Source organism: Amblyomma americanum, chromosome 2 (genome assembly GCF_052857255.1).
Source record: "Amblyomma americanum isolate KBUSLIRL-KWMA chromosome 2, ASM5285725v1, whole genome shotgun sequence".
Taxonomy (NCBI): Eukaryota; Metazoa; Arthropoda; class Arachnida; order Ixodida; family Ixodidae; genus Amblyomma; species Amblyomma americanum.
In genome coordinates this window covers 94,594,298-94,617,675 of record NC_135498.1, presented here as the reverse complement: position 1 = coordinate 94,617,675, position 23,378 = coordinate 94,594,298, and the positions used below count along the sequence as shown (strand labels likewise).

The following is a 23,378-nucleotide window of genomic DNA, read 5'->3' as shown; positions in this document are numbered from 1 at the left end:
AGTCCCTCGTCTTCATTCCCACGCTGACAGGCTGGGGTGCCCAAGATTACATGCCACTGCGTTGGCGCCGCACTCTTCGTCAGAAGGAATGGAGGGAAGCGGTTGAGTTGACCTTGTTCGTTTGCTGAGGCTCCGCTTCTCCCCAGTGGCTTGGGCGCTTGAGGGGCGGAGGACCGACGTCCCAGCGGTGTCGTCTCGGGTTTTGCTCGTCTCCCCAGTGACTAGCTTCCCTCGGGTCTTCCCTTGCATTCAGGCGATCCCTCTTTCCAGGCTGGAGCGTCTCCTCCGCTGTCCTCGCAGCACCGGCACCTGCGGACTTTTCCGTCTTCACAGGACATCCCGTCGGCTTGGGTCTCTTTCCCCTTCTGCCGGCGCCTCTGTCCCTTTTGGGGGACCAGTTGAATGACTGTTGGCGTGAGAATAAAAATGAGGGCCAGGCTGTCGGCATTCGGATCCCTAATGAACATTGGCCTCCGACACCCGACGATTCCTGGTGCCATAGAGCTTCTTGGTCAAGCGTCTTCAGGGTCCCGTGCACAAAGGGAAGATGCCGCTGGTAATAGCGAGCCTCCGGAGACGCGCAGCGCGTTGTCACACTTAGCACGCATTGGCATTGCGCATCGCTCTACTGTACTGATGACATACAGCACAAGCGTGGAATTTTAACTCTTCGTTTTCTTTATTTTTCTATTACACAAGGTGAAGAGAGCCTCGAAGGTAAGAACATATAAATATATTCCTTCTAATTACCCGCCACACGGCTTTAATGCCTCCTTGACGCAAGATAGCTTTCGTAGCTTATCTACCAATTCACCTTTTCACGTCCACCAGGGCCAGCTGGCTTTTCGCTGGTGGGGAGAACGTGGAGCAGTTTTGCGCCTCAACCCTCTCCTGTTGGAAACTGTTGCCCACAGCCTAGTGTCCAATATGGCGAAACGCTGGGACCTCTTTCTTGAAAGGAACACAATTAGCGGCCCCCTCGCTGGCATACTTATCAGCCGCTGCTGTCTTTTGCCATGCATCGATACTAAGGACAGCTTTTGTCGTCTGCTGAAAGGATTTAAACTCGTCTTTTTTGCGCCCGCAGATATTGCCAGATCACGAACAGTTTACTGACGTGGTTCGCATGCCGGGCTGTGAACGCAAAGTAATCAGGTCTTTCAGTCGTATTCATCTCGGGTGCCTGCACATGAAATCAGCAGGAATCGAATCTTCGTATTTCTGATGGTAATGCAGCCAGCCACAACTTTCGCATAGTAACTTAACGACACAAAGGAAAGCGACAACTATATTAACAGAGCGGGCGTGTGCGACATCAAAATCTTGCACACATCAGCACGGTCGACACAGCCGTGTCGAAAAAAAATAAACAGTAGAATCCACGTCCAATTGAAGATGCGAGCTGGGCAACCAAATGCTGCCGCCAAGTTGTTCGGACTGAAGATCAGACCCGCGTTGGAGGTTCGCGAAACTGTGACTCCAGTAGACACATTGCACAGCATTGCGCTCTCATTTATGTGCTGACCGAAAACGCATGTAGGCCAACGTCCTATGTTTCGGGCCTGAAAGAGCGGACGCTGTGCGATACGATCATGTAAGAGTCGCTTGATTGTACCACGAACGCTTCTGATCTGTTTCTCTAGCACTGCGACCTGGTAAGTGCACTCCACAGCATTTTTCGGCTGTCCGCGCGTAAATTCCATGAAGCGCGAGACGGTGAAGAGTTGGTGCAGTCGTGCCCTACAAGAATAATAATGCCAGTTATCCCTGAATGAATATCTCGATTTGAATGTTCGAATGTCTGAATGCTTTATAAAACTCTAAACCTTCCGGGCTGCGCGTACAGTAAATGACAAAGGACTTTTATTCCTATAGTTCAGTCTTAATGACGGAAGCCAGCAGCCATCGCGAAACCAAAAAGCTTAGGGGATGTCTCATTTTTTGTAGTTTTTCATGAATGGGAGATTAGTAAAAGCAGACGAAAAAACAACCACATGCCGCCTGTGGTATCCAAACCCACGACCTCCAAATTTCGCGGAAGACTTCCGTCCTCACCGTTCGGCTGCGTTCCTACGTGGCACTCGTGCTAATACAGGAGGCACTATCAAGAGCAGTATGAGCAGGAACACGGAGCACGTGCCCGATCAGCCTCGAAGGCAACTTGTGGCGATACCTGGTGGCCACTTTCCGAAACAGAGTGGAGAGGTGCGTCCTTCCATTTCTCGGAAGCAGGCAACGCAGCAGAACCCTTTCTACAGTGTTGCGAAAAGCGGCCGCCGTGCATCGCCACAGGAAGGGCTTGAGGCTGTCTGCCACGCACTCCTGTGTTCCTGCTCATACTGCTCGTGGCAGTACTACGTCCGCCGCTATGGCGAGTGTGACGCTGGTGAACACTCTCAAGGTTCGCTTACGCTCCACATAAATACCCCAGAAAGCTGCAGAATGGATAACCGTAACCGTAGCTCAAATGGTTGAGCACCAGACGCGAAACTCTGAGGTCGTTTTACGCTCTATAATATTACATAGCGGCAATATTTTAACTGTATTTTTAATATTTCTTCATAGCCGACAGCTTTCATAGCCATAAAACGAACAGATTTATTTTGGATAACGCAGAGAGGTCTCGAGCTAAGGCATGTTCAGCGAACACCCCTGTCACAAATTTGTCTCACACAAACGGTGGCAATATTTACCGAAAATTTTATGAAGTATGGCTAGTTTTGGAAAGATACATGTATACGTTAATGCAAACATGAAAGAAAATGTATGACAGATAGGCGCCGCATGGACCACTCATTCAGTCATAATGAGAAAATCCCTAAAGGAGAGAAAAAAACGATTTTGGTACACCCGCAACTAATAACCGGTTGAACGAAATACAGGAAAAATTTTCTGGGTGTCCGCGAGGAAAAACATGGGGGATATTCGGTTTTTGAATTTATTTTGATGCGCGAGGTTACGTTAAATATAGACCGGAACGAAAGCAGCGAAATTCTTTAGTTTATGACTCGAAGCAAATGAGGCTCCTTTGAAAGGCTGCGGGCAAGCTGCCCTTTACAGCCTATTTTTTGCTCAGTTCTGCTGCTCTTGAATTCCAAGCAAGTGTTACACTGTCGAGATTGGCATGAAACTTTTGAACTCAGGAAGCTGAAAGTCGCAATGCTGAACCGTATGTTTTCAACTCATTCACCACACATGCATCGAAGTTATTTTGCCTGAGTATTGATATAATGTCCAAGGAAATCGTGCAACGCAGGCTTACCTCATTGTATTTCAAATGACCTATTTGAAATTTACCTAAAGACTGGACAGAAAATTTCAGTGGTTGATGAATGTTAACATTTCTGCATAAATCTACAAGTGTCGACTCTCGGTTTCATGACGTGGCTGCAGCTTTTTGGGGGAAGTTTTTTTAAACGGCCTATATACAAATGAAAGACCGGAACTGGAAGAGAGCCACTTGAAACAGAGTAACGGTTTTATGAAATTTTAAAGTGAAAGCCTTAAATGACTCATACTCGCGATCATGACACCTGTCCGCGTGATGTCACGCTCTTCAGCAACTCTATAGGAAAATAGATATTAGGTCACGATGGGATTCGAAGCACCATCCTTCCGTTCCTCAGCTGAGCATGCTAACGACTACACCACTTCCTTATTTTTTCTTTATTGTCGACGACTATACGCTAATTCCTGCCAGCACATATATAGTTCTCCTTGTCTAGGACTCTAGATAATGTTTGCGGAAAGGCGTCGAATCAGACGGATGCCTCCCAAATGCCCTCCAGTGTCTCCAGCATTTAAGATTCACAAAAAATTGGGTACTTAATCAACATCTTCACCGCACGTCAGTGACGCAAGCATCAACATAGCGCTAAGGGCTTTCGCCCCACCGCACTTTAGGTCAACAAAGTGCCCCCCTTGATTTTTAAATAAATCTAGATGCCCCTCTAACGTCGATACGGCGGGCGTGGTTCATAACTCACCTTTGTAGCTCTGCTTACGATGAAGTCGTCTACATCAAAGGAATAAATATCGAACACGCCATTTTGTTTTAGGTGCTCTCTTACCCCTATCCCTCTTGTTTCCCTTTCAGCCGATTGGTAAGCATGCCGTCATGCCACAACTTCACATGGGAGTGTTTCATTCTGTTTGTGCGTTGACTGCGCGTGATATCATGCTTCAGGAATTAAGTGCGTGCTGAATCAAATTCTGTTCGAAGGCACGAACTGTCTGAAATCTGCAGACGCTGCTGACGCTAATACGAGCTCTGATGTTGACGTTTAACACGCAGCAGTGGAGAGACGCTGAACGTTAATCCTTGCACACAGAAGCCGAGGCGAGTGCTTTCATGTGCAAGCCGACTTTGGCGCAGTTATGCGGCCAGCTCCCAGGAATTTCGACTGCCATTGGGAGCTGGCGACAATGTCAGCTGGTGTTCGTTTCCTGGCTCAATGTTGTTGGCCCTCCCAGATCATCGCAGCATGTGTGTGCGCCTGAACAGTGCGGACAACTTCCGCCAGATACCGAAACATGTGAGCTTGTCCCGATTCAATACATCCGAAACATGCCGAAACGCAGAGAAGCTCAGAGCAAACTATTTTGTTCACAAAGTATCCCTTGCTCGGATCTGTACTTTCGTGAGACGTCACAAGAGGAAGGGGGAGGGAGGGGTGGTGGTAGGAGGGACTATAGCATTTATAGTGCATTATCAGTTTCAGTACTCCAAAGAGCAACCGAATACTATTATTTTCTTCAACATCATGCATGTAACGCCTTTGTAATTGACATCGTGCATCAGTTCGACAACGTGACAACCTGTTGGAAAGCACAGCGCTTGTCTGGTGCAAAAGCTAGCTCTCTCTCTCTGGCGGCGTTTCCTAATGGCGTTCTGAAACTTTCAGGGTGCCTTAAAAAATATGTGTTTTGTGGGCATTAAGAGACCTAAACAAGTATGCAACCTATCCCGGAACATGCACTGCGCAATACTATAGCGCAACCACGTCGCATCTGCGTACGCATATCGTTTCACTTCAATGCTTGGGACCTGAGGCGGGCAACCTCATGAGGTCGACCTCAACCTCAAAATTACCTCAACCTCACGTCATGAGGTGAGGTCGGTGATGGCTCGAAATTTTGTTAGTGAGATCAGCAAATCAGACCTCACGCGTAAGTTTGAGGTTGAGTGAGGTCGTCATTCACTGAGGTCGGAATTTTGAGGTCGAGAGTTTTTGCATTCCCACGTCTTATCCCTACGAGTGCCGCTTCCGAAGCGGAGTGTCACCGCACCACTGCAGTTTTCATGCAATGACGCTTGGTTGTCGGTTTCTCCTGTTTGGGCAACCGGATGCCACAGTTCCCTCTTAGCTTTCCGTGCTGCGCCGTAATGTCCGTTCAGTCCGAGCCTACAGGAAGATGCACCCCTCTGGTCTTCCTGGTCGGAGTGCTGCTGTCACGGAATGCTACTCCCCCCTCACCTTCCCCTCCCCCACGCTGGCGTAGCAGCCGTAGTTGCCTGTCGGTCTACTTAAACTCCCGGGAGCGCGAAAAGCACGTATCTCACGTTGACCCGTGGTAGCTTTGTTCGATGCCGCGAACAAATAAATTCAGTCCAACGAGCACGCAATATATTCGTCGCAGCGCGGATGGCCCCAAGCAAGACTGCTTCGTGTACATGCTTGTTGCCGGCGCTGACGTCATGGCTCTTGCCTTGCAGTCGAATAAAGGGGATCCTACTGTGAGTTACACGGGGACTTAACCGAAATGGAGCAGTCAGCACAGGCGAGAGAATGTGATTCAGGCGGTTAATAACAAGAGCATGCACATGCTGATTTGATTAAAAAAGCACGAAGCCAGAAAAACCTGTATAACACCGTCGAAGCTTTTGATCGGTGATTTCTCCTTAGGAATCTCGCACTACTTCTGTATATTCCCGTTCCGCAATGCAAGCAGATGAAAATATTTCACTTTTTTATCCTTCTGGACAACCTCTCTTTGGTCTCCGGTTCTTTGTTCCTTCTAGGAAATTCACATGTTATGTCGAAACACCGCAGCGCTGGCCGACCGTAGCAGTATAGCAGTGTTATAGCGGTAAAAAATTCAACACTATAATGAATGTATGATGATCTGGTAGCCGATTCCTTCTCCTTTCTTTAATGAAGATGTGTGAATAGAACTGATTACATACTCGCGCTGTGCCGCTGAGTCGCTGTTTCAAACCTTAGAATATGACGTTTAATGGGGCACACTCTTGTTCGTTTCTGTTTGTAGTGTGCGATTTTTGTTTGTATGTTTCAAATCATACTCTTTTTCTTTTCCTTTTCTCTTATGGGATCAGTTAGGTTTCGGCCTGCCTTGTAGAAGACCAGGCACTACACGTTATCTTTCCTTTAACTATTGTGCAGAGACGCATCGTTCACTTTAAAAGGCTTCGCACAATGATCGCGCGGTGCACGTGGGTAAAAAACGTCTAGGATACTGGCGCACCATTGATTAGTTCAGTTTTGAGGAAAACAAGTGATTGGCTTAAAGGAGCTTCTCTCAGACTCGTTGACGAAATGGTGCGCAGAATTCTGTAGATGCGTATGAGTATATAGGAGTCTTTTTTTTCTCTCGAAGTGGGGGGTGGGTTGGAGGGAGGGGGGGGGGGGAGACTCGGAACAAAATTTCGCTGCGAAGAAATCTGAGCGGAGAGCCATGGTGCTCTTGACACAGACAGCGGTTCACGCAGCCCACTCTAGGCCAGCTGTTTTGACCCGTGTGATTTTAATAGCTGGCACAGTATTCGAAAACGTAATCCAGCCTTTTCTTTCAAATTGCCGCGGGATCACCGAGTCATGGGAGATCCCATGAATTCCCATGATTTCAAAACCATTACCATCGCCACCTGGAGGGAAGCGGCGGAAACGGGGGAGGGCCTTGACATCCCAGAAACCTCAACATCATCATCCTTAATTATTAGCGGCAGGTATTCCTATGTTCCCGCACAATAATTGTCTTCGGTTGCTGGGTAATGTGCAATATTTAATCAATATTCTGGCAACTTTTAATTTGGTAGCGGTATATCAGACTTCCCGGGCTCATAAGGATACGCTGTTAGCATCATCATCATCGCCATCAGCTCGAGAGTCAAAGGCATGTGTCGTTGCATGATCTTTGTAGTATGTCATACATGAGAACTTGCGCGTTTACCTGCTGGACAACCCGAGTGTAATTAATGTGAACCGGGTTGCGGGCACTCTTTGTAATGAGTAATGCGCGCATGTGTATTAATGTGGGATCCATATGGATCTTGAAATGCGGGTGGAAGGGGGTGGATGCGAGCCTGGTATGATGAGAAATTACATCGTTGTCATGTGAGTAGGTGTGATGTCATATTACAGCGTCGTCACGTGACTAGGTTTGATGGTATATTAAATCGCTGTCACGTGACCTGGTATGACGTCACACCCATATGATGTCATCACTAATTATAATAATTAGTCTTAGCGCTACCTAATTATGTTAATTACCATTTATTAATTGCGTGACGTGGTCATCTTCGTCGCGTGACTCGTCGGCTCGTGACGTCACATGGCGCCGTTTCTTGTGGACACTTTTTTGCGGATATGACCTTGAAAGTGAACCATCTAATGCTTTCGCTTTGATAAAAGAAGCCGCTCGGTTCTACAAAGACATAAATACAACGTGCCTCTGTTGATGTACTACAGTCGCAGCTTGTTAAGTGTTCTCGAAGGCAACATACAGAGGAAGGAGCATTCTCGCTATGCCGGGTAGAGCTAGAAAATCGAAATATACTGATATGCATCTGCATAACCGTCGCATTGGAAAGTACATTGACGACCACCTTCTTTATATTCGGCGATTATTCTCGAACCTGAAAAGAGTATCGTGAATACCTCCCTCCCCCCAATTTTTGGTAGATGGTGTAGAAGGTCTGTATTTGTCAATTGCCTGTTCGTGCTTGAATGAGCGGGAGGCTTCCAATACGAACAAGTATACACGAAGCAGGTTGCTGAATACTGACACTGGTAAAGTACTCACAGGCGTACTGGTGGTAAACGCGTATGGGACACCCCTGCCCGGAGGCCATATACTCTGGGAGGGTTCATCCCAGATTATAAGCTTCTCCTACTGCGTGCACATCAATAGTGTCTGTACACCCCTTATTAAATAATACCATCATCATTTTGGCTTTCCTGTCTCACAGGATTCTCAGAATTATTTTCAACTGAAAAACTTCTTACTCGCTTTTTTTGTTTTTCGTTTGTTTGATGAAATCGAGCAGCCGACCTCCACCTCAAACTTTGAGGTTGAGGTGAGCCTGAGCGAGGTCAGCAGTGGCCTCAGGAGAAGTGAGGTGAGGGCGTATAAGGAGACTTCAACCTCAACTGATGAGGTTGAGGTTGAGTGAGGTCGGGATATTTTTTAGGTTGAGGTGAGGTCCAGATTTTTGAGGTCAATTGCCCACCTCTCCTTGGGACTCGCTCCTCCTCCCTCAGGCCAATGTTTTCCTGGCCAGGCTGTACGCAGTTCATCGCTCTCGCCTCGCTTCTAATGTCCAAAAGCTCGCCTCCTCTCTTTAACGAACTTCACCCACGCACCTTCCGGATGTTGTATGCATCCGCCTGGAAGGCGTTGAGGGGTCCACTCATAAGTGCTAAGCGGCCTGACTGCAACGCCATGGCACCGCCTATATATGCAGGGACCCTGGCGATGCTGCTCTGTCCCGCAACTGCAACAGTTTCATCAACACCATCTGCGGACTGCTGGTGTGTCCCGCCATCGTGGTGACCGCTGTCTTCTTCTTCCTCGAAAGCATCAGTGAGTGGACGCACTCTGTCGAGCCGACTCCTCTCTGGTTTCTCGGAACTGACCGCAAGGGGGGACACTGGTCTTAGAAAAAAATTAGCAGTGGCTTACCTCGGCTTTGCCAAGATATACGTAGCGTGACCTACGCTGAGCCGCTGAGCAGCAATTTCGCTCTCCTTCTCGATGGCTATACCACACTGACAAACGCCCCGCTATATGTATACCCCCACTGATACCTTTGCGCATGCGCACGAAATGAGAGGCGCTATCAAGCGGTTTCGGCGCAGCCTCAAATTTGGCTACTGCGCAACGGAGGCACACAGCTGTGCACGCGCCGGCGCCAGTGCGTCTGCCGGGTCCATGATGACACTCCTCTGGAATGCGCAGACTGGAGAGGCGTGCGCGGCGGCGGCGGCTCCGGCGCGCCAGCTGTGCGCCGTGAGACGTCACTGCTCCTCGCGCATGCGGAGCACGGCTCTTCAGGAGCCACGCGAAACTGCTCAACCTCGGCCAGTGTAGTTCACGCTACAAAAGAAATTTATTAATGAAGTGAAAATAATGAAATTTTCAGGGAACCTGTATTTTCGGGCGCTGATTCTGTATATCATTATTCCATGTAAACCACTTCCTTGAACACTCATATGTATGTAGTATACTATGCAAGTTACTGTGACGAGCTTTTAAGAAACTTTTTACAGGGAACTGATTAAAACGCATGCCGGAGACGCCGCGGTGGCTGAGTGGTTATGGCGCTCGGCTGCTGGCCCGAAAGACGCGGGTTTGATCCCGGCCGCGGCGGTCGAATTTCAACGGAGGCGAAATTCTAGAGGCCCTTGTGCTGTGCAATGTCAGTGCTTGTTAAATAACCCCAGGTGGTCGAAATTTCCGGAGCCCTTCACTACGGCGTCTCTCATAAAATGAGTCGCTTCGGGACGTTAAACCCCCATAAACCAACCAAACTAAAACGCATGCCATTGGTTTCTATTGGCTGTACTGAATGCAATAAGGTACAGTTATCCCGCCTATCATAGAAGTTTAGTTATGGGGTTAGTTATGGGGTTATGAAGATGCCACTTCGGAAACGGCAGCGCAGGCTTTTTCTTCATAGGTGTTTCTCGAGTGATATATTTCAAATGAGCGCACAAAAATACATCTTCCCTGAAGTTTTCATATTTGTGACTTCGCCGTTAAACATTTTTGAAGATCAGTGTCCTCCCTTAATTACTTCTCTCAGTAGCCGACAGATGCTATGGAGAATGTGGCATAACGGGTATTTTCCTTGAGTATCGTTCTACAGTTATCGCCTGTCCCGCCGGCGATAGCGGACGGGGGGGGGGAGGGGGGGGGGGCTGTCGCTTGGGCTGATGACGAAATACGAAAAGAACAGAAGCTGAACTTGAATGAAGTCGTTATATCATCGTGGCCGTTTTTTTATCCTCCTTTCATTGCACTTCACTCTTAGCACCCGCTAAAGAGTGGGAAGATCCCGAAGCTAGAGGGACGCATGGCGTTCTCTTTGCCAGCGACGAAACATGGGAAGAGTGTAAATTAGTGCAAACCCGAATGAAACTTCCATTACAGCTCAGGTACACCGTATTCGAAGCTTATATTACGTGTAGCGCTAAATGATATGCCGGGAATGTGTTCCAAGAAAGAATTATTAATACCGCGATCATCAACAGAGCGCAGTTTTTAAGAACGGGTGGCTTGTAACAGCGACGCCCAAAAATATTTGGCCGGAAACGTCCCAATCTCTTTCATAATAGCAGTAAAAAATGGAAAGCATAAGTTTGTGCACAAGACAATTTCTCATGTTCAAGTAAATTTCTGAATTGAAAGACGAAAGCACACGTGTGTATGGACGCTTTCTGAAGCTCTTGTTTTACCAAAGAACACTTCGTGGTTCTGCAGAGATCAACTGTTTTAGCTTGAGTCACAAATTCTCCTATTTAAGTGATTAGATTTAGGACCATAAATAATCACCATTTTTCACTTCCCTAATTGAATTTCTTTTCAAATGCCCGCAGAAAACCCGAGCTTCATTGGACTACGAGGTGAGAACATTTAGAAAGTCTATTCTATAATTTGTACTGAGGTCTGTATGGAATCAACGAAACGGTGCTCGATTTGCCGCAGTTTCTAAGTGAGTTAGACCTTTGAGTGGATAAGCGCTCTCTCAGTTTATATACTTCCTTCCTTGTCTTTTTAGGTTCTGAGATATATAAGGCGGTTGGCGCGAAGAACAAGTCTTTTTGAGAGGAACGGTTCTCTTGTGGCCGCAGATTATAGCGAAAGAAAATGGAGTGGTAACCCCCTTAAGGACCCAAGCGGCCAAGAACATAAAACGTGTTGCTGATGTCGCGAGGTCGACTCCTTCGGCCCCGGTCCCAACTTATCGTTTAGGTGTTCGGAAAGTTAAATCGACATGGCGCGTATTCCTTAGCTTTTTCACACCGAAGGCATTTGTCCAACGATCCCCACACCTCCAGCACACATGGGTTGGTTACCTTGAAACCCACAAACAGCAGATGGTGGTCCGCGCTGTCAGTTCCCAGGCGCCAGTATGCCGATTACGTAGCTAAAGATTAGCGTAATAACGAGGCGGAAAAGGCGCCCACGAGGGCCGAGGCGCGAGCTTCGAGCGTCAGTCCTGGCTGAGGCGACGCCCTGATCCCGCGTCTGAGACCTGAGTGGTCCCACTTGCTATGCTCAGTGAGCGCACTAGCCTTGTGTTGAAAATATTTGTATCGTAATGTATATATTTTTCTTTATAAATGTAAGTATCTGAAAGTACAGCCCTCCGTAGTCACTGTGTCCTGAACATCACTAACGTGAGGTGAGGACTTCGGAGGCACCTCAAAAGTAATGACGGATACAGAAGCCGCTAACTGATATACCTCCTTCTACTGGCGCCGTCTAAGACTGCTCGATCCTAGATACAAACCAAAGGGGTCGCCAGTCACTGCGATATTGGAAAACCGGGGTGGTACGAACAGCTTTAATTACATGCACACGCTTAATTTCATTTTTAGAAGTTAAATTGTGGAAGAGACTAGGGCTAGGAGGGACTGAAGTTAATCCGCATGTCGCGCGGCGTGCTGTGAGCCCCTCGAGTCTTTTAGCGACCCCGTGTTCGAGGGTTTGCTTATTAAGAAAACTTCTGTAATGAAAACTAAGCATTTTGACAGATGTGCCTATCTGGTAGGGTCTGAAGACTTATAATATCCTGCACATCTCCAACCAAATTTTTTTTAAAATTCACTCAACGTTTCCAAGACGACTCGGCTCCTTCATCAGGGGTGACTGATGGCAGTAGCTAGCATCTTTAGGTATGGAGGGGAGGAGGGGGTCCAAGGAACGAGAGCTGCGATGCGAAAGGCGTAAGAGAGGGGGAGGAAGGGAAGGTTAACGCTGTTAGTCACGTTGTCGCACTGTGGGGAGGCGGTCAAGGGCGACTTTTTTTCGTTGAGTTGAAGAGCGAAGTCCCTAGGCATATACTGGGGGCAGGTTTCCTTCTGTGCGGTTGATGTTGTTCGGGGTGGTTTGGATTTGCCAGGATTCCAGGAGGGGCCTTTTGTGGTAATTCGTTTCGCTTCCGAGGATGCGGGTTTCTTCGAAGTTGATTCTATGGTCTGAGTCCTCGGAATGTTCGGCTACTGGATTGCGCTCTCTTGCGAAGTTGCGGACGTCGTTCTTATGTTGCCGAATCCTTTCTTTGAAATTTTTGGTTTCGCCGATGTAGCTTGTGTCGTAGTCGGCGCAAGAAATTTTTTATACAATGCCTTGGGCTCTTTCTCTCCGCGGCCGGTCTTTGGGAACAGGTAAACAAAGCGCAACAGTGTTTGTGGGCTTGTGCGCAACCTGGAGACCCCCTTTTTTCAGAATTCGGGCGATGGTTTCGCTGACACATCCGATATAAGGTAAAGTGACGGTTTTTGGTGGTGTCGTTGGTCTTTGTGCGTTGATTTCTTGGCGCATGTTGTCGTGTTTTTGACGTCGAATGATTTTTTGAATAAAGTCTTTTGGGTGGCCGTTCATGATGGCTTCTTTGAAATCGTGCGTTGTTCTTTTTTCTCTCAAGTTGTGCGCTGCACTATGTCTCAACTATTCTGAACAACGTCTTCACCACTGATGCTTTATGGGCTGTCGGGTGGTTCGAAGAGAAGTGGAGATACCGGCCTGAGTGAGTTGGTTTGCGGTATACGTAGGATTGAAGGGTACTGTGGTTTCGGGACACGAGGACGTCCAAAAACGGCAGGGAGTTTTCTGGTTCCACCTCTCGCGTGAACTGAATATCAGGTTCTACGGAGTTTAAATGAGAAAGGAAATTCTGAATCTCAGATCTTTTGATGACGGCGAAGCAGTCGTCGACATACCTGAGGAAAATTTTTGGTTTCGGGTGGAATGAGTTGAGAGCTCGTTGTTCGACGTGTCCCATGGTTAAATTGGCCATGACAACAGAGATGGATGCTCCCATTGGTGTTCCTTTCACTTGTCGGCAAAATTCCCCATTTGACGAAAAGTATGTGTTTGATAGGCACAGCTCCAGGAGGTGGCACACATCATTTACACTCAGCGGGGTTCGTACGCTTAGTGTCGTCGCGTTGTAGGGCGTCTCGGGTAGTGGTCACCGCAAACTTCACGGCGATGTTTGTGAAAAGGGATACCACGTCGAAGGAGTCAAGGCATTCGTCGGCCTCGAGGGTGGCTTTGGACACAAGTTCGATGAAGTGACTGGAATGTTGGATATTGGTCGCTGTTTTTCCTGCGATTGGAGATATGAGTTTGTGAAGGTATTCCGGCAACGAGCGAAGGGGGGAACACCGGCAGTTCCTAATCGGGCGCAAAGGGATCCCCGATTTGTAGACTTTGGGCAGGCCGTAGAATGATCGAGCCAGTCCGTTGGTGCTCAATAACTGGAGGTAGACGTCTCGGAAGTTGGGGTGCTCCAACCAAAAATTTTTAAAAACAATTTGATTGGAGATGTGCAATTTATGATAAATTTCTATAATGCACTGCGCAATCAGTAGGCGCACTTGTGCACTTGCGCGCAACTTTGCGAGGAACAATGCCAATAACCGCGGTTCTTTTTCAGCTTACGAAGAGCCCGAGCGGCGTGAATTCTACGAGACAGTCAATGTGACGGAGCTTCTGCCGACCTTCAATACTAGCGAAGCGCTACGCGGCGAGATCTTGGGCGTGGCGGACAACTGGTGGGACGATGCGAATGCCACTGAAGAGGAGCCGGAAATTCCCGCTAAATGTACGTGAGCGCATACGTCGAGAGTTCAATGGTTCCCCTGGCTACCTTACCGTGCTAAGAAGGATCTGCTTTGTTTAATCCTCCTATGAGCTTGCTTGACGAGCAGTGCATAGCACCTGCCAACGCACTGCTGAGTCACGCTGCACTACATGTGTGAGCTTGTTGAAATATGCTTTATTCATTCGATCTTCAAGCCATTCATGAGGCACGCTTAGGCGGTCGTCGATTAATCGCGTAGCGCATTTGCTGAACTTGGCTGGTACACAGCATCCAGAATTCTATTAATTTATTTAGTTAGTTACATTTCCTGCAGCGTCATGAAGGCATATTCGCAGGGGGAATACGTATATACATAAGTCGGACATACGGCATGGGCTAACCATGTGTACAAGATACAATGAATGGCGGAAAAAAAGCTCCACTGTGCTTTTACACCCATTTACACCCAGGCAACACGGCCGCTCACACCCAAGCCTGAGCACTCGTCAACCGGGCTGCGAGCGACCTGCCTTCGTCTCGCGGTGTCACGAATCGATTTATCACGACCTCACTCTGTTTTATAGAAATTCCCGCCTAATATATACCCTCCACCGCATAAATCTCTTCCAAAAAGTCACCAGGCTTTCTGGCGCAGGCTGCAAATGGCCACAGTCACGACACGTTTCCTTCTGTCAATTAAAACCCGCGGTGAAACCTCTCCTCGCTGCCACTTGTGTCCTAGCAACAGAGCCGACTTTCATCACGTCTTTCTGAACTGCCCTAACATACCCAAGCCCCCGTGGCAAGGGTCGGCACAACAGGAGCCATGGGAGGCTGCTCTGCACAGCTCGCTGCCGGAGATACAGCTTCGGACAGTGGGCTGGGCCCGAGGGGTCGCCGAAGCACAACAGTGCCCGGCCATCTAGAGCGGCCCGAGAGCCCATCGTCGTGCTGCTTCCTCTCCCCCCCCCCCCCTCCCTCACTTGGTTCCTTCATGAACCAATAATGTTGCTACCTATTTACCTGTGCATTTACACTCGTCAAATTTTTGATAAAAAAATGCACGAAATAAAAAAACAGGAAATAGCAACTGAGCACGTAACAAGTCCGACAACAGCGCTCCGAACAAAGCTTCGGACTGGCATTCCACAACGCGATGGGGCAGCTTGTTCCATTCACTGATGACACGCGGAAAAAAGGAGCGCTTCAAAACACTGCAGCATTTTGTATCTTGTATTTTCCATTCGCCGTCGCACCTTCTGGATGGAAATGCGGCGGAAGCAAATAAGTTTTAGGATTAATACAGATTTTGTTGCAACAGACGTAGTATAGAAATTCCTAACTAATTCACAATCGGCGCTCCGCTGGTGAGTCCCAATTGAGCTCCTTTTTGATATAGCTACTACAAATATTAAAACAATACTTGTTAGTTACAAACCGCGCTGCACGATTTTGAACGCGTTCCAGCGTAGCACAATGGGTTCCAACACGAGGATCCAAAATTGCGGAGGCATACTCCATATAGGCCTGATATTAGTGAATTATAACATTTGCTTAACTCTCTGAGGGGCATCCTGGGAATTCCTTTTTAAACAGCATAATAACCTTGAAGCCTTTGCAGCAATGAACTCAACCTGTTTTCTCCAGGTCATGTCAATCGAAAAATAAACTACGAGATATATTTATATCCTGTCGTTTTAGATAAAACCCGGTTGGTTAATAGATAATCCGACACATATAGTAGTAACACGTATAGTAGCGACACGTATAGTAGGACGACAGCTCCGACGCACGCAACGCCGCTCCCAGCGGCTCTGCGCTCCTGCTCGTCCTGTCCCTCCACTTGACCTTGCCTCTGCACGCCCACTGTTCGCACCAGGATTTCGGCTGTTTTTCATCGCCATGTACGCACTAACCATCACATCCGGTGAGCTCCTTCAGCCGTATCAACGCCCCTTCCTTCCTTGGCTGCCCGGCCTGCCCGCGTTTTATGCCAGGGACCCCGTTTTGTGGCTGGCGCTGCTGGACTCGCACTTTCATGTTCACAACGTGTCCAGCCAGCTGCTGCGCTATCAGCACGCCAGCCGTGAACTACCACCAGGTCTCCTGGCGCAGCTGCGGTTGCCGCCTTCCGGTCCCGACATATACGCCGATTTCACGAAGGGCTTGACGGCATATTTTGGCTTGGAGCTCCCGCCGACTCTCTGCGCTCCTGTTCCGGACTCGGAAGCTGCGGCGTCACTCGACTCACCGCCCCTGGCCGCATTCTCGACCCGAGCTCCTTCGGTTTTCCCTCCGCCAGCTTATGCACCGGGGCTGCTCCCCACACCGGTGTGTCGACTATTGCCGCCACCGAATCAGCTCCCACTCACGGTTCGGCAAGTGCCACGCGAGGACGCGCCAATCTCTTGCCAACCTTCTCAACCAGCTGCCTCAAACTACACCCCGATCTCTCTCAAGTTTGCTCCACCGGCCCCTATGGACGGCCATCCACCTGTGATCTCCCGTCCCACGGCGCCTCCTGTCCAGCCCTGCTTCCCAGCTGTGGCGCCTACCCTTCGGCCATCACCAGCAGCACCCTCTCTCGACCCGGGCCTGGACTCTCCTCTAGTCCCACATTCGCCTGCTACCTCAAGCCCCACCACAGTGAGCTCAACTGCCCTTCCTGTCGCGCGGCACGCATGGACGCCTCCCCAGGGCCTTGTCGCGCCTAACGCGCCACCTGAAACGCCTGCCGCACATCCCTGCCCACCTGGCGCCTTTTCCAGTGCCTGTGCCTCCGTGACAGATGAGACAGCCTCAGCAGGTGGTGGCATGCTTGCGATGCATTGCAGCGTGCCCAATTCAACACCTTCTATGGACTCCGCCCTACCGTATCCTTCCCATTCCTACAAATACTCCCCGGATTTGCTTCTTGTGCCCCCAACAACCGGTCCAAACGCCACGGTGAGCTTACTTTTGCAGCCATCCGGTACACCCTGTCGCCCGTTTCTACTACTACCTAACAAGGCAGCACGTGCCTCACGCCGCAGACCTCACGCTAGGCGCCGTCCGCCGCTGTTTCGCCATTGCCCGCGGCCGAGGCATCGGCTCCACTTCTATGTCTTCCCCACGCTATATCTTCGTCCGCACCAACTGAGCCAGCGCAAAACTGCCCCACAACCACCGGCCCCACCCGTAGGCTGTCTGACTGAAGAATGCCTAGCTCGCCTCTCATTCCTCGATGACTTTTCCCGCCTTGTGCTTCCGTCATCCTCATCTTCTGGCTCCCCTCGCCCTCTACGAGGCAGCCAGGCTCGACCGCCTGAGTTTGTTTCACCCACCCGGCGGCCTTCACGAACCTAACCGTGTCCTGGACTTGATTCACCTGTACAAACTTGTACATGCCGTTTTTTTCCTTTATCGCGCATCGCGCTAGGGGGGGGGGGGGGGGGGCATCTGTAGCGGCGCTGGTATCGCCTGCGGCGCTGATGAGGACGAAGCTTGAAGCGCGACCTGGCTCGCGCAGTTCAGAATGATTTTGGGCAACCGACCCAGCCAGCCACGTCAACATCCCGCTCCGCCGGCTCACCAGCCGCGGCTACAGGGATGCCCAATAAATGTGGACCTACCACCACAAAATCATGTTTAAGTTTTCACAGCGGCGTTGAATTCGGTACAAGTTTTGATGGGGATTATCTCTGTCACATGGGGCTTTAATTGAGTGGTACAAAACACAATCATCCGAGTGCAACCACTCCTGGTAAAAAACATTTTTCACTGTCATTGACATATATTAAGAACGGCAAATTCCCTAACACATATCCCTGTGGAACACCAGAAGTGACTGCTGCTATGTCAGAAAAGGGGCCGTTGATCAAGAGTCGTGGCTTGCATCCTCCAAAATAATCTTTAATCCAGGGAAATGCTTCGCCTGTTACGCCAAGAAACGATAGCTTATGAAGTAACACGACATGGGGAAATGCGATGAAGGCCTTTTTGAAATCCAAGAATAAGCATGTCAACCCACTCCCGGCTGTCGAAGGTAGGGAAAATGGTCATGAGTGAATTCACCTGCGTTGTACATGAACGGCCACCAGAAAAACAATGTTGGGATTCGGCGAAGAATTTATTTCATTCGAGCGGTTTGGTCAGAAAACTAAATTTCTACAACAGATACAAGTGTAGGAAATGGGCCTGTAATTTACAACACTAGCTCTCTGCCCCGCAGGCAGAGAGCTAGTCTTAAGGAATTTGTTGAACAAAATAACTCGAAACCATTTTGGAGCAGGCCCGCTAGACGTACGAAGAGATACCGTCCCAGGATGTGCTGCGATAGGAACTAACCTGCCCTTTTAACACCTTTAAATGGCTGTAGAAGGTTTACAGTTGCTTACTTTTTCTCCAAAAACAAGAAATCAAAACGACGTGACGGATGACCTACGACTTTAAAAAGAAGGTGCGCCTTGTAACTTTGACTAAATGCTCTTTAACTAGTCTAGTACAGTTGTATGACGTAGTCGGTGTGTGAAATGTGTGGCCATGCATGGCTTTGTCCCTGCCTCTGATGGCGCTACCTGTCAGGCGCTGTGGCGACCACGTTTCGTAAACAGCTAACCGCAGCCGACGCACCCGTGAAAAGTCGACAGCTCTGCGCTTGTCTTGCCCTCACAGTGCACTGGCTGACGGTCGCCGAAGCCCACCACCCGCGGTCGTCGGTGGCCGCTGGCTTCGACGGCCACTCGCTGTACTACGCGGGCCGCGCCGACCGGGGAGACGCCTGGACGCCGTGCTTAGTTGCTCCGAAGGCCAAGTAAGCTGCCGAGAATGCGTAGCCGACGCAGTGCTTCGCTTTTCTGCGCTGCTTTAAGAAATTCGTGTCCCTGTCACGGGAACATTTCATATGCGTTGCGACAAGTTTGGGTCTATCCCGAAAGGGGAGGGTTGAAGCAGCACTGCTACGTTCTTCCAAGAGCTGATTTTTTTGGGTTAAATGGATTCCTTATGTTTCTTCAAAAATAATTCCTCAAAAGAATTACGGAAATCGGTGGGTTCAAACGAAAGTTATTCTAGCTAGGAAGATCAACGTCAGATCAGACGAAACCGCGTCTCACTCGCTTATTTCACTCACCCGGGTAGTAATGAAATTGGGCAATACCCATCAGATCCACACATTGGAAACGCGTAGCGGAAGCTTGCATGCAATTGTAGCCTTGCCAGGGCGCAACAGAGCCGCGCATTTTAACGCCACCGTCCCTTCGCGTACGTGCTACAGACAGTGCAGGGCGACGACCATCGTTGTTGGCGACTGATTCAGCTGAAGAAGCTCCCCTTTTTTTTTCTGTGGGTAGCACTGGATGGCTAACATCAGGACCACCCTTCTCAAGCCTCGCCTCTTGTCCGAATTTTGTTTTGACATTTTTGGCCAAGGTGCGTCGATAGCCGTTTCTTATCGCTGCCTTTTCGGTGCGGTTTAAACAGCAGCGCTCGCCTCCTCGAAAGTTTGAAGCCAGCTAAAAAGTGGCGCCCCTATCGTTATTTTTATTAGTTTTGTTTGCTTTAACTACTACTTTTCCATTTTTCACCGTGCGAAAAAGATTTCAGCACTCGGAGACATCACGTTCCGGATACGTTTCCCGGATATAAAGGACTGAGTTCTATATGAACTATATGAATTCCCAACCATTCAAAAAGGCATGGCCCAATCTGGCTTCCAGCTCATTTCCGCTACCAAAAGTCACTGCTATATTTCGACACCATCGCCTAGAAACGAGTAGTTCTGGAGAAGATTAAAATATTAAGTATTGCGATTTCGGCGATCTCTTTGGCGTTAGGCATCGTAGTGTACCACACTATGCATAGAACCTAGAAAGACCAAATGGTTATTTCACATAGCAGGGCACCTTTAAAAAGAAAAATGTAAGGTGTTTGCCTATTAATGCCTCTAAAAGTCGGAGCGTGGAATTCTGAGACTTAATACCCTTTTCGTGCGGTTTTTGTAAACACTGTCATTTACTGTTTTTTTTTTAATGAATTCCGCGCCTTTGAGCCTTGCATCAGGAAGTGTAGGCTTTATGCATGGAGGGGGGAAGGGTGTCCAGTTGTCCCCCTCATGAAGCCTACACGCTAAACTTCTAGGCCCTTTGGGTGCACTGCTAGGCGAACAGCTGAACACGTAATAGCTGTACACTACCCGTCACTCCCTCTCCGCTGCACATACTCTCTTCGGCTAGCACTCGGGAGTCCTCAGTTTCGACATCCTTCAAATTGTTTGTCTCTGTATGTGTGAAACTTTAATTGCGGCAACAAATCAAGAGCTTGCGATATGTTAAGCCTTGAGTACAAGGGCGCGCCGGTCGTCCAGGCGGTCCGACCCGAGCCAACTGCCCAAGTGGGAGGGGAAGGATAAGGGATGTGAGGGGATTGAGTTGCCGCTATACACTGGTAAAGACAGCATTCGCGGTTGGCTTAAGGGCAGGAGAGATCGCGTGGAGGCGATAAGGACGGAAACGGGCAAGGGTAATGACATTATTGGGCTGGATTTAACGCAGAAGATGGGCCCTGGAAGTGTCCACGTAAAGATGGCGGGGGGGGGGGGGGAGGAGGAGAACGGCATATAGGAACTTTCTTAGGCCTTTGTATAGTATGACGTGTGGCCCGCCGGTAGCGTAATGCATACTCCGTGGTGGGTGGGGCATGGCCAGGGAATCGCAGACGCCCGGCGGGTAGTGTCGCAGGCAAGCTATCGCGTCAGCTCATTACCTATACAATTCCAGAGTGGCCAGGTACCAATACCACCTTAACGGAGGAGGGAGAGAGAGTGTCCAGGACCGCAAAGAGGTCTTAGTGGAGATCGTCGAGAAGGAAGTTCCTCTGTATGGCTCTGATGTCTGGCATATACAGTCGGTATAAACGATGTATTTTCGAGTGAGAAGCAGTAGGCTTAAAGACTATATACAATGTTGGATAGACAGAGCTTAGAGCATGGTAAGGGAGGGGTACGACGCGAAAGGGCCGGCCAGTGAGGAGCGTCGCGAGTCGATCACGTAGTATGCTGCGCCGAGGTCTGCGCAAGCCGAAAGACAAGATTCCGTGCACTGAACGGTCTGAGGATGTAAGAACGGTGAATAGTAATGTGCTTCAGCTCACCTGCGTTTGTCATTCACACCAAGAAGCATGTGACAGGGAAGAGAGAAAAAGCGAGGATTGGAACGAAGGGGCGACTGACACACGGGGAGGCAGGGCAACAGGAGGGACATCCTCTCGCCCCAGGATCCAGCTGACCTGCCGGGAGTCAGGCAAGCGAGCAATTTCCCTATATTTGTGCGACCGAATTAAAATGGATAATGGAAGACACCTTGTCCGATCGCAACGCCGATTCGGGTGAGGCGAGGCGTTAATGAGAAGCTGGAAGGATGCTTTGCAAGGAGTGTTGAGAACAGACGATAGTGTTTGTAGTTGCTGTTCAGTGGGAGGGAAGTACATTTTCTACCCGTGATAAAGTCACACGTGCAGCTGTCGCTGAGAGATGCACTTGAGTGTGCAACAAACTTATGTATGTTCTCTGAGAACATTCGAATCCGTAAGCCACCGAGTTAGCTAAGTGGTTATGGCACTCTGCTTCTGACCCGAAAGGCGCGGGTTCGATCCCGGCCGCGGCGGTCGAATTTCGATGGAGGCGAAATTCTAGAGGCCCGCGTGCGCTGCGATGTCATTGCACGTTAAAGAACCCCAGGTGGTCGAAATTTCCGGAGCCCTCCACTAAGGCGTCCCTCATAGCCTGAGTCGCGTTGGGACGTTAAGCAACCATAAACCATAAACCATTCGAATTCCTTTTCTGCTTGCGAACGGACGATGTCCGAAAATCCCAAGCGTTGGTCTCACCTCTCACTCCCGTATCCCTCAATACAATAGATGGAAGGCTGTGCTGTACGCAGAAATACATACACATAACCACTTGTGTAGCCCTGAAAGTGGGCTCGTCGGCCCAGACACGACCAGACGGCACACAACTATTTTCTATGTACGTGCTGTCCCCTCCCTCCGCTAACACCCCGAAAACACTCGGATTACCTACAGCGGCCCTCATTGGTAAGGTGCCCTCGCAGTGAGGGCCTTTGGGGACATTCTGAACAATAAAAAACTGACTTCCATCCTCAGGCCGACGTGCGTGTCCAGCCTGAGCTCCGGCCTGGTGCGCAGCAGCTACTTCCAATACCTCCTGGAGACCGAGGGACTGGTGCTCGCCTGGGTGTCGGTAGGTGTACATGGCAGTGTACCGGACAACGCGGTCAGGGCAGACCCCGCCGCATTGGGTGACGTCATCTTCTTCGCCAGGCAGCTCAAGTACGAAGACGAAGGGTGCGTCTTTTGAACAGTCAGGACTCTGATGGCAGCGCAAAAAATCCTGGGCTAAAAATATACAGTGCACAGAACGAAGTAAAAAAAATTGGCAATGAAAAGTTGCCAGAGTAGATACTTGGGCATGCTGGTCCGTTTTGGAATATGAGAGTGGTGGCGCGAAAGGGTGACCACATGAGAAATTCCACCTGATTGAGAGTAAATTGCGTTTATTCCACTTTTCGTGTATTGCAGTCTCTTGCGGACTGCTACACATGAGAACATTCGAGGCTATGAAAGGGCCAACAAGAAAGCTAAAGGGTTGCTTAATAATTATGCCAAATTGCATCGCACGACAGTGCATGTGAATTGCTTTGGCTGCGGTTGCATCATCGTTCTTACGACGCCGCACAGCCTCCCGTCCGGCGGTCTGCTGTCTTCAGCGCGGCGGGTGCTGTCCGGCCCGGACGGCGTGGTGAGGCCTCCGTCGCGGTCGCTGCAGGTGTTGAGCAAACGGCTGGACGCCTTCCCCGTCGAGCGATGGCTGCCCGCAGTGCTGCCTCACAGTGCGACTCTGTGGCCCGCAAGGATCGGAGCGGATGAGGCTGTCGGCCGGATCGTGGGCCGCACGGTGACCAGGCACGGGCTGTCTGAATGCCTTCGCTCATTCTAGCATTGGGCGCTCATGAGTGTGTAGTTCGTGCGTATTAGTGTGCCACAGAGGCAATGAATCACTTACAGTCAGCATAAAGGAGATGCCTCTCATGACGATGGCAAGCGCCTGGTATATCAAGACTGGCTGGTCTTCCTGGCGATCCTCCAGAGTTTGTGAGGAGTGGTGGAAAAGAGATGGACAACAATCTGCGAAGGAACACTGACAGATATTGCTACACGATATTATTATTTCGCAGTCATTCTTGTAAATAGCTTTTATGTCCAGTAAAACAGAGAACGCATAGTTAGCTACTTGGTGCATCCTCATATTTCCTTCCTTTCACCCTTTTTT

General features: G+C 49.5%; 1 long non-coding RNA gene and 1 pseudogene across 1 annotated transcript; both read left to right on the top strand.

The window, feature by feature from the left end:
* Positions 1-14,979, top strand: part of LOC144119904 (uncharacterized) — a 47,194-nt pseudogene extending 32,215 nt beyond the window's left edge.
* On the top strand, positions 8,736-14,049 carry LOC144118827 (uncharacterized). Its single transcript, XR_013312158.1, has 3 exons — positions 8,736-8,823; positions 10,839-10,865; positions 13,907-14,049. It is a non-coding gene; the product is annotated as an uncharacterized LOC144118827 (long non-coding RNA).
* Positions 14,980-23,378: the final 8,399 nt, after the last annotated feature.